General features: G+C 39.8%; 1 protein-coding gene across 4 annotated transcripts in view; it reads right to left on the bottom strand.

Annotated features, from left to right (window-relative positions):
* Positions 1-666: 666 nt before the first annotated feature.
* LONRF3 (LON peptidase N-terminal domain and ring finger 3) overlaps positions 667-14,222 on the bottom strand; it is a 33,567-nt gene continuing 20,011 nt past the window's right edge. For 2 of the 4 annotated variants that reach the window (XR_013923837.1, XR_013923838.1), the window contains exons 13-14: positions 14,102-14,208; positions 667-13,905 (exon numbers count right to left, since the gene is read on the bottom strand). The gene's annotated coding sequence lies outside the window, so the exon portion shown is untranslated. Of the gene's footprint in view, positions 14,209-14,222 lie in introns of all 4 variants that reach the window. The other 2 variants (XR_013923836.1, XM_080365710.1) reach the window with 1 other exon arrangement.

The following is a 14,222-nucleotide window of genomic DNA, read 5'->3' as shown; positions in this document are numbered from 1 at the left end:
GTGGGAAGCTACAATTCAAATTACTCTTCTGTAGTGGGATGTCTGAGCCCAAGGAAAGGTATTAAAAAGGGCCTCTTCATTTATGTTCTTATAAATGAATGGAAATACATCAGAGATACCCACAGCTATCCCAGTGGGGGTTTTTTTTCTTTCTTTCTTTCTTTTTTTTTTCTTCTTTTCCTTTTTTTCCCCTTTCATTTGATGCAGTCCATACATTTCCACTTAATGTGGTCCAGGAAAGGTAATGCTTTGTTACCAGACCTCATGCCTTACTCTGAACCACATTAAGCAGGTGAGCACCTTGACTGCACTGCAAATCAAAGCATGCTGTGACCTGCTGGTCAAGTCCGCAGCAGTGCAGCACTTTAAATGGAACTGCTGTGTGATCTGTGTGTTAAAATTGCAGCTTCTCAGAAGGGAGCTAAGCCAAAGTTTAGCAGCTTTCCCTGATTTGAGGGACAGATTATTGACTATGGAAAATGTGAGATGCTATTATGATTCTTTTTGTGTTAGGAGAGATTTACAAATAAGTTATTTTAATAGCTATTTATTTTTCAGAGGCAGTTGAAAGAAGAAAAAGCTAGAGGCAGATTATCTAAACAGGGTTAGTAACTGTCAGTTCTTAGACTGATCTGTAAACCAAGTTAGTCACTAAACAAGAAACAGGTATGAAAATGGCTGAGGTGTGGAGCCTGTAATTGGTACAATTTTGTATGCTGTAGAAATAAAAAGGTAGTAAGAAGGGATTCATTTACATAAATAAACCTAAATAGAAGAGGTTGGTTAGTACCTGAAGCTCTCGTTCCAGCCTTTCTTCTATCTTCCTCAGAGTAGTCCTGTTAAAAAAACACATTACTTCTCTCCCTAAGCATTCTTACTTTTCATTTATGAGATCAAACCAATTTTTTACTTAACATGTTTTGTAGTCAGCCATATTTTACAGAAATCTGATGAAAAGCTGACAAATCCAAGATAACAAACCTATCTATACTGGCAACACTACCCTGCTTTGTTAAGCTAATACTTCATTACATTTTCCCTACGATACCATTCTGGCTCCAAATTGGTTCTGATTTACAGGTATTTTTCCAACACAGAAGGGTGAGGTTGACTGCTTTAAAATTAGAAGCTTTCCACGTTGCTCGGGACTGTTTCTGTGGCATTGAGGTAACTTTTTCCAAGTTACACAGTAAATTCATTGTAGCAACTGCGGCAATGTGTGGGAAAGGCTTGAAGTCCTGGGGCTGTGTTTTGTTTCCATAGAGTTTAAATTACAGACAGCAGCCTTCCCTAATGATGTCATCTGCACCGGTTGAGAACTAACAAAGCAGAGGATGTTGCTGGCTGGCTCCTAGCAAGTGCATCGTTCCTGCTGTGCTAAATACCTACGTCACTGGTGACGTGGGCAAATGGAGTAAAGTGGCATCACTGAGAAGTGGCGGAGGGGTGACATGCTCCCAAAGGTGCAGCATTTTACCAGTTGTGCATGTGGGATGTAATAACCTCGCTGGACTTCATGAGCTGTGGATATATGTTTTATTCATATAGGAGTAAATAAAGTGACTTGTCTGTTACAGCTAGATGTACAAACTAGGATGTAGCTACATTAAACTAGGGCTGTGTTTTAGACACAAGGTGTTTACTCAGTTTGGATCCTGAATCATACGTATTTCAAAGAGGAGAAATACGGATCTGTTTTAGTAGATAGATTAGATTGGCAAAGGGAGTTTGCCATCACACAAAGATGAATAAGCTGTTCTGTACCTGCATGAAAGGAAATTGGAACAGAGCCTCATTTTGTGGTTTAGGGTTTTTTTCCCCATTTTGACAGGACAGTTTATTACATAAGCATTCTTAGTGTTATGGCCTCATAAAAATAACTCTCTCCTTACTTCACATTGTTTATAAAATAAGAGCTCTGGCTGTGAGAAGTACTACATATCGTGGTAGAATAGTAGCTGGGAATCTGTACATTGCATGTAAAATGCTAGAAAAATCAACATAACTTTTTACTTGCTATTTATTTAATAATTTCAGAGCATGACTTGTGACTAAAGCCCTAATTCTACAAAGTGGTATGGACCAATGTGTGCCAGGGCTTGGTCTGACCATGTGTGGCCTGTTGAAAGGTACGCTGCAGATCTAGTCCTCTTCTTGACTGGCCACAGAGGAAACTGGATTTGGTCCCTTTTAAGAGATGTTTAAGCAAAATGGAACAAAATCTTTCCCAAAAGTGTGTTGTCATTTTGATAGTCAATCATGTCATGCAAATTCAAGCAATATAACTTGGGGGTTAAAATGGCATGGGCCGTTGTGACAAAGTGTAATGTTGCAATCTCGAGTCCAGGCATTCTTGGATGGGGCAGCGGGGGAGGTTGGGTGTTACCACTCGCTCCTGGGAATCCAAGTCTGGTAACCAGGTTGGTGTGGTTTTGGGGCTGTGATCAGTCTGACACCTCTAGGAGACATCTTTGGCTTAGATTTGCTGGGCATGAAGACCTTCGCTTACTCCTCGGTAATGCACTGCCAGATGGTGTTATCTGAAGGATCTGATGACATCAGTTCAGAAGTTCCAAGCAAATGCATCTTCCTCAAAGCCAGATTTGATAAGTCACTTCTGGGAGTCTTTTAAATCCAAAGGAAGAGTAGCTGCTCCATGCAGCGCGCTTGCATCCGTGCTAACAGGCACCTTGCTTTGCTGTACGTTTTGCTTTACTTTCAGACAGAAGCTCCCTACTGCGATACAGCAAAATAAATGTTTGTGCAGCTTTAATTAGGGACTCTCCTGAGTAAGCTGCTGCCACTCGTTGTCCAGACGTGATCTCTGGTGTCTTTCATAGTATGTGTAATTAATTTAGTTCAGTGGGTTTCCTACAGCACAGGTGGCCATATGACTGCCGGCCACTGATCTGGCCCAATGCGTTCAGTTCACATGTAGCAACAGTCTCATTTGCAACTTCTCCAAAGTCACTGGAATTGTATGGGAATGTAATTTGTTAATGCTGGTTTATGTCTTATTCCATCTTTTTTCTTATGGATTTCTCCTTTGAAGGCAGTGGCCCAAAAGTGACATGACACAGACATACTGCCACGACCGATTCATTTTTAGAGCATGCCACTCCTTTAGAAAGACAGTTTGTATCCCTGGAAGGCTAATGGCATAGTAGAGAGAGCTGGGATGGAGCAGTGGGATGCCTGGACCCCTCTGCGGAGACTTCAAGTGTGCCAGAGCCTGTTCCCCTCCCTGCTTCACCTTCTCCACCCTGGCCAGCAGTGCTGAACCCTGGCTTGGATGCAGTGCAGTGAACCAGGGGCTTGAGACATCCAGCCCCAACCCTGTGCTGGGGGCTACTGTGGATACCAGTCTCACAGTCTGAGCCAGCCTTGAGCCCTGCCGCTGTGGGAGGGTGGCAGCGCTGGTGCTGACTGGGTGCTGCTCATGTTCTTTCCCAGCCCAGATCCATGGCTTGGTTCCTGCAGGCAGCTGCCATCTCATAGGTGCAGAGCCTTGACATTTATTTACTCTCCTCTAATGTTTCCCTCGCTGTGCTGATGTAACCAAGGCCATTGCATAATAACTTGGTCTTCAAAATGAATTTTTCGTAGCTTTTACCATGTGAAAGAAGTTGAGCCAGCAATGCTGGCGGTGGCTGGAGCCAGAGCCGCTGGAACATCTGATTTCTTTGCCTTGGACAGGCAGCTTGTCAGTCTTCTCATTCTGTTTAATAATGGGAATTCTAGAAGCATGCACACACACATTTGTATTGACTGAGCAGATAAAACCACAATTTTCCAGCCAGAACGGATACTTTTGCTAGACTTTTGCATGTGTTTTTATTAACAGTATGGCTCTGTAACCACAGTACTGCAGCAAAGATTTTTTTCTTTCAGGGAGTGACTTCAACAACAACAGACTTTATGCAATTTTCCAAAGACATGTGAAATAACAAGAAGGATTTCAGTGCTGAGTGGCAGTTCGAGCTTTCTTTCAGATCTCAGGAACAGCTTTGTCAGACAGGAACAAATCTACCAAAGCCAGTGGAATTAGTTTAGTCTAAATAAGATTATAATTGGGTCTTTTTTGTTTCTGCATTGCTCAAAAATAAATCTCAGTAAATAACTTGGGGTCAAGCCTCCTCCTAGCTATGCCAGAACTATGCTGAAGTTGGGGGAAATTATCCCAAATTCACAGTCTGATAGTCTACAGTGAAAAAATGGTTGAATAAATATCTGTTTCCCAGGTAGCCCTTTTAAAACTTGACTTGTAATCAACAGCTGTTTCTTAGTAACAATACTATTTTCTTGGCTTCTTGGAATTCCTTGATGTCACTGCAGACATTTCTTCCGCTGAACTTCCACAGGGTGGGAGATTTCACAGGCTGACCACAGCTGACTGGGCTCATGTTCAAAGCTGTGGGGATGTGAGCTGGCACCAGACTGGGTGCCACCACGTGTCACCTGTTGTACGGCATTACTGATGTAACGCGGCGCCTGTGGCGTAATGGCTTTTAAGTTAGAACTGACTGATGCCTGCCTGACTCTGAAAGACAGCAAAGCAGCTCGCATCTCCCTGCAAAACACAGCGTAGGCATTTCCACAGTCATTCACAGCATGTTCTTCATTTGTGCTTACATTGATGGTGGACCCAAGATAGAAAGCCACATTTTGAGCTAAAGTTTTCCAGAGTTCAGCAAGTACATGAATTAAGGTTTTGGTTCTGTGTGTTGTGGAGGTGTAATTCAGATGCACTGCTCTGGTCCTGATCTGAATCTGAGCTCCCTCAAAGCTTGGGGGTATTTGGAGGGTTGTTTTTGTTTTGAAACCCAAGCAGTTTTCTAGCTCTTATAAATTGTGTTTGTTTTGGATGCAGTCTGTTAATACACGGCCTAATAGCAGAATAGCTGCTACTACCAACATGTAATCATAAATATTTCTACTAATAGCACAAGCCTGACATTCTGACTTTAATTAATCTGATTATGTTTAATATTAAATTGTAGTAACGCTTTGGACATATTTTTTAACTGGTGAGGCTGCTAATCAGTTTTGCAAAACTGGCATTCAGTGGGCTAGGGATTTACTTTGCTTAGAAGGCAATATTAATCCCTGGCTAAAAAGATGACTATCTTTATATTTCTGGAATCATCAAAGTAATCTCCACACCACACCACACCACACCCACACCCCCCTTTTTTTTTCTGTAGTGCAGTGAAGTATACCAAGAAATTGATTTCTGGGAAATGATTCGTCTAACAAACGAAAAATAGTTTTGAGGTAGGTTTTGATTTATTTTGGCTTTCTGAAGGCTTTGATCAGTTAACAGCTGTGTGCTTAAAGCACAGAAATCATAGCTAAACTGATAAACCTGTGACCATTTCTTGTGGCAGAGCAGAGAAGTGCCTGTGTGTCTGAAGCTGGTGGGCCAATTTTGTCTAGCTAGGAAGGGCTGAAAATAGGAAGCTGGTTTCCATTCTGGGTTCCCTGAGGAGAGTGTGTGTTTTGGCTCCAAAGGCGGCAGGCTTACAGCTTTTGCCTTGTTTTCAGGAGATGTCCCACTTTCACCTGATACCTTGTTAAATTTGCCCAAGGATGTTTCCTGGGACATAAAAGGGCTGCAAATTTGCCTCCTAGCACTGGCTTTCTGTAGGAGCTTGTCCAGCATCTTTTCTGCTCTTGTGAGACAAGACTACGAGACATGCAGGTCCCTGCAGGACTTTGTGGATGTTTAACTTTGATCAGTGTGGAACGACGGTTTCACGTTCAGTGCCTTTGCTGAACCACCAGTGTCTCCATAGAACAAGCCCGACATAAACTTTTCTTAAAGGACTGAGGAAGAAAAGTTGGTCTCTGGCAATGAAATGCTGTTTTTATTTTAGGCATCTCAATGTATGACTGAGGAAAGTAATCTGATTAGCACATTTGCTAGAGAAATGAACCAACAGGAAGGTGAAAATATTAATAAAAGATAGAGTTGATTTATACTCAAACTGGCCTTTAACTTTGCAGTATATGCTGTAAGAACATGCTTATATAACCTCTATTTCTATTCATAAAGGTTTATGTGGGTCTATATTGAATTATGCATTTAAAATTAATCCACTGAGGCAGCCCACTGAGATGCCACTTCTCATTTAGTAACTGCATTAAGGACTCTGTGCTTCATTTAGAAACTGTGAGAAGCTTGCTTTGTGCTGTGGAGAGCAACTGGCCTGCCAGATTCAGACTGGCTATTATATGGGGTTTAAAACAACCATCCCTCTGTCTCTGTCTTTTCTGAGTTACCAGTAAAACTCTATTCTTGACTTGTGTGACCCGACTCATGCAGCTTGGCTGAACCTGACATACCCAACTGACTAGTGTCAGGTCCTTAGAAGAGATTAATGTAGATTTTCTTCAGGGGTTGGGAGCAGCTGATTCTGCCTCTGCAAGGCTGCGGGGACCCAGAATGAGACGTACACATCAGGTTTTTATACCAGCAGCTGTAATTCAAGTTTATTGAGTGTCTTGTTTGTGTAGTTTTCCAGTTCTTCAGACATTGCAAAAGGGTCAAGAGCTCTTCTAGAGTCACATGGATTTTGTTCTAAGAAATCTTAGGCTCTTAGCTCTTCTTATCTGTATTCTTCCAAGTGCAATTCTGCTTCTGAAATGGCTGCAAAATGGTATTGTGAAGCTCTGTGCGGTGTCTGAATTAACCTTCTTTAGATTAAAAATAAAAGTATACCAGTTCTGCATAGTCAGTCACACTGTGATGTAAAATTCAAACTGAGATACCTACATGGCCTGTCTCATTCATCACGAAAAATTACTTGTTTTGAGAATGACTGCCTTTATGGACTCCGGGCAAACCTGTTGTCTTCCTATTCCGCTTTTGGTTGTTACTGGTTTTGTTATTAAGATAGTGCTTTGTGGCCTTTGTTTACAAAAAAATTGCTAAATACCTAGCAAGCCTTTCAGTTTTTATTTCTCATTCTGTGAACTGTGCTCCTACTGCCAAGGAATTCAGGTGCCTCCTGAATATTTAAGAAGTTAATTTTGTGAATGCTGAAGCTGAAAAATTTGCTCTCATACAGAGTTGTTTACCTTCTTTTCCTTATTTCCCACCGCAACTGTCCCCCCATCCCCTGTGCTCTCGCTCCACATTGCAGCTAGTCCAGAGCCACCTGGAAGCCCACCACCTTGTGTGTGTGTGTGTGTGTGTGCGCATGTTGGGTGACTGGCTGGCAGTTTCAAATTTGAAAGGAGGTGGCAGAAATCTCAAAAAAAAAATAGTTAAACATCAGTCACCTAGTTCAAAACTTATCAGAGATGATGGACAGGCAGTATTATACTGTAAGTGAAGCTTCCACAGAAAACGAGGCTAAAAGTATAAATAGTTGTAAGAACATTCTCTCACTTTTGCATTCTGTCTCCATTTACATTTAGCAAACAGAACAACTTGTTTTGTTTGCTTCCTTATTTTTGCATGAGAGAATTAATATGTGTGATTTACTAGAGGGAAGCTAAGTTGAAGAAAAGGATTTTTATGTAAGTACAGAAAGTGCTTAGTCCCCTGATCATTTTTATCTGCTAAGGGATTAATATCCATAGTCTAGATTCAGCTGCTATAAAAAATTTGTCTCTTGCACGTATTACTGTGCCGTATTAGATGAGAGTTTCATTGCTGCAGGGTGTCATGCAGCCAGTCCCAGAGAGGACTTTGACTATCAGGGTAGACACTTTAAATTATATTTGGTAGGTAAATAACATTTATGTATAATGACCTTATTTTAAAACAGTCTTGCCTTTACCAGATCTGTGATGAGATTAAGACTGATACCCTCAAAGTTATTTAGGTGTCTCATTAATGCAATGGAGAACTGGATGTCTGAGTATTTGGGGATCTGAAGTTAAATTAGAAACCAATGAAGATCTCGAGGAAAGTATATTAAAAGTGATTAAAACAAATCAGAAACATCTTTCTTTAAGTCTCACCATTTTAAGGACCCCTTATTGGTTTATTTGTGTTTAGATTAAGGGTAAATAAAAGCATAAAATTAAATGTTCATTTTAATATTGAAAAGCAACTGGTTGCATAACTGTCAAGTTATGAAACCTATATTTTTGTCCTCTGCATCCTGAACATCTGTGGCCTATATTTAATTGCAGTTTTCATCTTCAATTTGAAGAAACAATGTTTAGCCTCAAGACAAAAGTGATCTGCGTAGGGAAATCAGCTAAACAGTGTGGTCGAGTCTCACTTGCTAACAGAAAAGGCATTTTTATGCATGTTCTAAGTCAGAATGGTATTCATCTGATAGTTTAAATACAGTTAAGAATACTCTGATATTCTAAGCAATGTGAAGAATGGAAGTATTAAAACACAGAGGGATTGTAACTCAAGAGGAACAGGTGCATAAGTATAGAAATGTGGGGCCATACTGCTGTATCAATTTTTAAGCAGAAATCCATACTGATTCCAGTAGAGAGTCATTCTGATGAAATATTGATGAAATGATGTGATATGATATGGCCCATGGGCAGGAAATAACAAAATGTGGAAAGTAAAGCAAGCCAGTACGAGTAGGAAAAGGAATATGAAATGCAGAACCAAAGGGAATGAGCATCCTCAGAAGTAATATTCCTGAAAAATCCCGAGAATGATTCAGAAGGAAGGTTATATGTAGAGTGGCAATGTGATAATCTCATCACCTTTCACACAGCAGTGCATCCTGCCAGCTAGCTTCAGCCCGGATTTGCAGCTGCAATCTATATTTTGCAGTTGATCCATATAATGGACTGGATTAGTTCTGTTTCAGTCAACCTCCGTTTTTTGACTTCTAATTCAAATCCCAATACTAATCTGCATTTGTGACTCAGAAGTCTCTAAGTGGCATCCTTATCATAGAGGAAGAAGATGGAGCCTTCATGTAGAAATAGAAAGGTGAGCTCAGTTTGAAGGATATTCATTAGTCTTTTAAAATGCTGGTAGTCAGAAATTTCTGAAATGTTTGCATTCAGTTTGCTTCCACTGCATTGTAGCTGTTACATTCAAAGTCTTAATAGGCTTCTTAGCCCGTGTCTGAGTTAGAAATCAAGATGTCTGCAAGTCTACACTGATGAAAACAAGGCAAGTTATGCAATTTGAACTTTAAAACAAATTTTGTTGTTTGAAGTAAATCTTAGATGGGGTTCCCAGGTACAGTCTTGATGAGATATCTCGTGGCAAAACTTCAGTTAGCTCCAAATACAGTACGTTTTTTTTTCCACAGAGGTAAGGAATTCGAAACCTCCAGTTTCTGCCCACACATCTCATGAAATAGATAGGTGGTCTGTCTTGGGATAGGCTGCTCACTAATGAAGGCTTGTTCATACCCACGGCATTAAAGAGCCTCATCAACTAGGTGTCCCAGTTAACTGAATTGAAGGTGGAAATATTTCAATCTACTATTAAAACATAGCTTCTAGTAGTTTTCTGCCAGAGACATAACAAGTATTTTATTTTGAGAGTTTTCTAACACACCACCGTTCATTTCCCCACATTGTACGTGTAGATTAAAAAGAACACAAAGAAGGAACCCTCAAAACATACACCAGCGATGCGTACATGTTTATGCAATCAGCAGTTCCCTTATTTAAACAGAATGGTCTAAGAATTAAATTTCATAATTTTCTGAAATAGCGAGGACATTTAAAGAGCATCTGTGGATTTGCCTGAGTAAGTTTGTTCTGTAAATTGCCTGAAAAGAAAACAGACTCTTCCTAGGTATTGCAACAAATTGTTACCAGTGCTTCAGCTTAATACACTAAATGAAAATTCAGAGGAAGCAACACAATATTGGATGAACCTGTTTCAGAACATTGGCTCAGGCCACAAAGCAAGTAATTAACAAGCTGAATGAAGCATTTAAGCCCACGCCTTATCATTTATGTAACTAACCTTTGAGTTTTGGACGCACTGGTATGCTGCAGTGAAGCCTACACAGTGTTTCTTTTATGTGTGTGTATTGAGCAAATGGGAAATGCATACCCTGCCATTTGTTTTTCACATTTTCAGCACTTACCAGAGTTCTCTGGCTGAGTGATCTTATATTGCAAAAATGTACGCCTCTTGGTCTTTTTTCTGTAGTGCAGTATAAATCTAGCTGAGTCTCAGCCTTGTTGTGTGTGGGGGGATGTATTCGACTTTTAAGGGTGCTTTTGAGCTTGTTTAAAGCATCATTAGTAGCACGAGAAAAGAATTAATTGAATGCCACTTTTCTCTGAAGAAGTGAGCAACAAAAAGAGCGGCAGGGGATTCTGCAGACTCCTTGTTTATGGAGGCAGCCTTCACAAACAGCTTTGAAAACAAAACAGGAGTGCTGTGAACCGATGAGGTCTGAAAAGACGTAGTTTCCATCCTTGTTACACATCTGTTTTTCCCATTCTGAGAAATGTTGGGCATGTTAGGAATACCGAGACTGCTGGTGACAACATTAGCTTCCTATAGAGCAACTGAGATTTAAGTGGAGTGTAACATCACCTCTGCACTCAGGGTATGAGTCATTTTGCTTATTAATTCTCTCACTTTCATCTCTCCCTCCCTGTTCTTTTCCCCATCACTTTATAACCAGACTTATCTGGAACTCTTGTAAGAAAAACACTATTTCTCCTTGGCAGGAGGCAAATAAAATAGCATACTTAACATGGTTATATAACACACAGCTACGCATGCCTAAAATGAGGTCATTTTGATTAATGTATTTATCTGGTGTGCAGCTGTAACAGGAGATGTAATTGTGATTAAAAAATCACCATTTTAGTTAGTCTCTTTGTGGTAGTGCTCAGGTTTTGTAACTAACATCCCCAAACTTGAGGGGAGTTCTTTGTTAGTTAATGTCATCATTTGTGCCCTTGGGTGATGTTCCTAGCCCTCCAAACCCTGCAAGATCCTCACAGTATGAGAAGACAAGTTCCTTTCTCTCTTTTTTCCTCTGTCATAAGTTAGTAAGAATTCTGCACTAATTGTCACCCAGTAACATACATGTACATAGAAGCAGGAAAGCAAACAGAGGCAAACTGTAGAACTCCTTAAAGCTGAAGATGTTGCTGGATGATGAAGAAAGTAAAAAAAGCAAGAGACGAGTGATGAAGCCAGATACAGCGGGCCGGGAGAAAAAGCTGAAGCAGTATGCTGCAAACAGCTCGAGTAGCATCTATTGGAATGAAAGAACCGGTAGGATCTGCTTTTGGAATACAAGCAGATGCATTTTTCTTTTGGGATGTTGAACTGCCATTCTTCAAAGTTCTGACGCATCCGGTTCTATTTCGGTTTGATGACTCCTAACTAGACACGTTAGGCGGCTGCTGCTCAGAAGCCAGCATTTAAAAACACTGTGTTTTTCTGTTCTACTCTTTCTGGCCAAAAAAAAAAAAAAAAAGCTCGTTATTCAAGTGCTTACTCTAACCTTTAGTTACCCTGGTTGCATAACTGGAAAGCAGCATCCCACCATGCACTTCTGTGACCCAGTTGTGCCTTTCCAGTAGTGACTTTATGAGTTATGAAAGGTGTGCCTGCCAAATTGCTACAGAAACATTTACTCTACTGACCCTGATTTCCTAAATATTATATAGTCATCATTCACTAAGGAATAAAAAGCAATGTAAAAAAAGCATGTGAAAAAAACCCAGTTCTACTATGTTGAAAATCCTCGTGCATGCTCTTTAACCTTGATAGTGCCTGGGCTTCTCATTGATAAAAAATACTTGTAGAAACCACTTTTACATCATTAATGCTTCAGTAATCTTTCAAAATGAATTTTAGATGGTACATTCAGTACTAATAGTCACAGTACAAATCATTGACTCATCCAAGGAAGAGCCTGAATAACAATTGCTTTGTTGAACTTAGTCTAAATTGTGATGTTCAGCATTCACATTTTCTAGACTGTCTGCAGACTTGCTAAAATCCTTCCACATTATTGTGTCATCTATTACCATGTATTCCACTCATCATAAAACCTCCATGTCGATGAGACTGAATTTCTAATATGTTACTTAGAACTATTTATTACTAGCATTAATTTTGCAAAATCTTTCTGTAGTTCATAGGAAACACAAAAAAGACGTGTGCTTGGTCTTCTTTTCCATCACATAATACAGCATAAATCAGTTATATAAATAAAGCCACTTACATAAATAGCTTAATTCTCCTTTCATTTATGGCATTATAAATCAAGACCAGATCTACTGAAACAAAAGATGTTATACTGGCATAAACCCGGTATTGACAGCATGTGCAGGCTTTCGTTATATAGATTCTTTCAGCCAGTAATTTTTCTGCTTTAACAACTCAAAAGCCACCCTAGCATAAGATGTAAACTGTTCAGTGTGGCAGCTGAAGGCTAGTCTTCCTAGGAGATCTTGCTCTTTATGTCTGTGCTCTGATTTTCCAGGTAGCCTCTGGATGTTAATGTTTGGTATCAATATACAGTTTATCTGGTTAGTTAAAAACATAACATTTCTGGTAAAGGCGGCCTGATGACATTACGGTTTATTATTAAGCACAACTTCATCTATTCTTCTATTGTGTAGTTTTTGGATAACTTGCTGTTAGTGTCTGCTGATAAAAATCTGTTTGCAAATCAGAAATACATTTAAAAAAAACCAGCACCCGCCCTGCAGTAGTTTAGTAATGCAGTTTCTATTCTTCCTTCGTCTGTACATGTGGCCAAGAGAATGACAGATAGCATACCTTGCATTGTTATTGTGGCTAGTATGGAGCAAAGACCAGTCAATCCATGACTAGTATAGCAGAGGCTAAATAAATAAAGAAGTCAGCTCCATCTTTTGAAGGTAAAAATGTCGACGTACTTTTCACTCAGTCATACAAAGAACCACGGCAGATTAAGAGATGTTGCAGGATTTTGTGGCATCTCATTCACAGAATAAAAAGCGCATTACAGCTGAATGACAAAATTTCCAAAGCTGTGGCAAGCAACAGTCCTGATCCAAGCCTCAGCAAAGTCCGTGCAGGTTCTTGTGTCAGGGAACTATACTGAGAAGCAAAGCCTGACTGGAATAAATACTTTCCCTTGAACTGCTTTACATGATAGAGATGATTAGCAGTTTTAGATGATCATTTTAATATGAAGCATTATGTAAGCACAGATGACTTTAGAATATTTCAGATGTCATTTGAATAAATCTGTGTAGGTACACTGTTATAAAATGAGAACACAGTGAGCACATAGTTGGGAAACAATTTGCTATCCTATATTTGGTTTCAATTTTCTTTGCTCTATACTGCATCTAAACACCACTTTTACAACCATTCTCAAAGCTTTCAAAACTAAACCCATGACTTAAAAGGAATAGTTTAAACCAACATGTTCCCAAGCAACACGTCAGTTTTGGCTATTTACTATTTCCTGCTGGAAAAAGCACTTGAACCAAAACACTTCCTCTGCTCAGATGCAAATGTATTTTGTTATAGAAAACAGCAGTGTTGACATAATTAGTTGCTGGCTTACCATATACAGTCTTAGCCTGTGCCCTGGATTCTAAAATAAATAGAGGGCCTGAACAAGCTTACATAAGAGACCAGTATGCCAGTCTCTTGACACCAGAGGTGGCTGGGACTTAGGCAGCAAGTCACAAGCATGCCACATCTTGCTTAAATACAAGGCAAAAGGAGCAGCCCATACATATGCGACTGTAAAAAAAAATGTATTTTGGCAACTCCTAACACATTTTTAGTAGAATAAGGTATCAAGATGCTCCTCTCAATGTTAGGTAGGTTTATGAACAGAACTGTTCTTTAGCTTTTTCTATGAAGTTAAGGACTTTGAAAATCCTATGCAGCTTCTTAAGGGGTCTCCACTGAAAAGGGTCCTTTCATCACTTCACAGATGCAGCTTAAATGCAGCTAGGATTCATTCTTGCCTGAAACTGTAAATGAAAAGGTATCCTGGTTATAGCTTTAAATCACAGAAACCTGTAAAGCAAACAGTAATGCATGAGAAGTACCAAAGTGCAGAGAAGTATGTGGTAGTGATGTTAAGCCAGGCCCTCTTCAGTTCCCGTTATTCTTACTTTACTACAGCAAAGAGGGGAGGGAAAAAAAAAAAAAAAAGCACTTAATGACCTTTATATATGATGCGGTTTGGACAACTTCATTTCTATGGTTTGGTTCCTTCACACCAAGTGTTGTTGTGATCTAGGATTTGTTCCTTGTTCCTTTATCCAAAACACCTAAAGAAAACAGG

The sequence above is a fragment of the Falco punctatus genome (genome assembly GCF_963210335.1).
Source record: "Falco punctatus genome assembly, chromosome: 15".
NCBI classification, from domain to species: domain Eukaryota; kingdom Metazoa; phylum Chordata; class Aves; order Falconiformes; family Falconidae; genus Falco; species Falco punctatus.
This window is presented reverse-complemented; position numbering and strand designations above follow the sequence as displayed.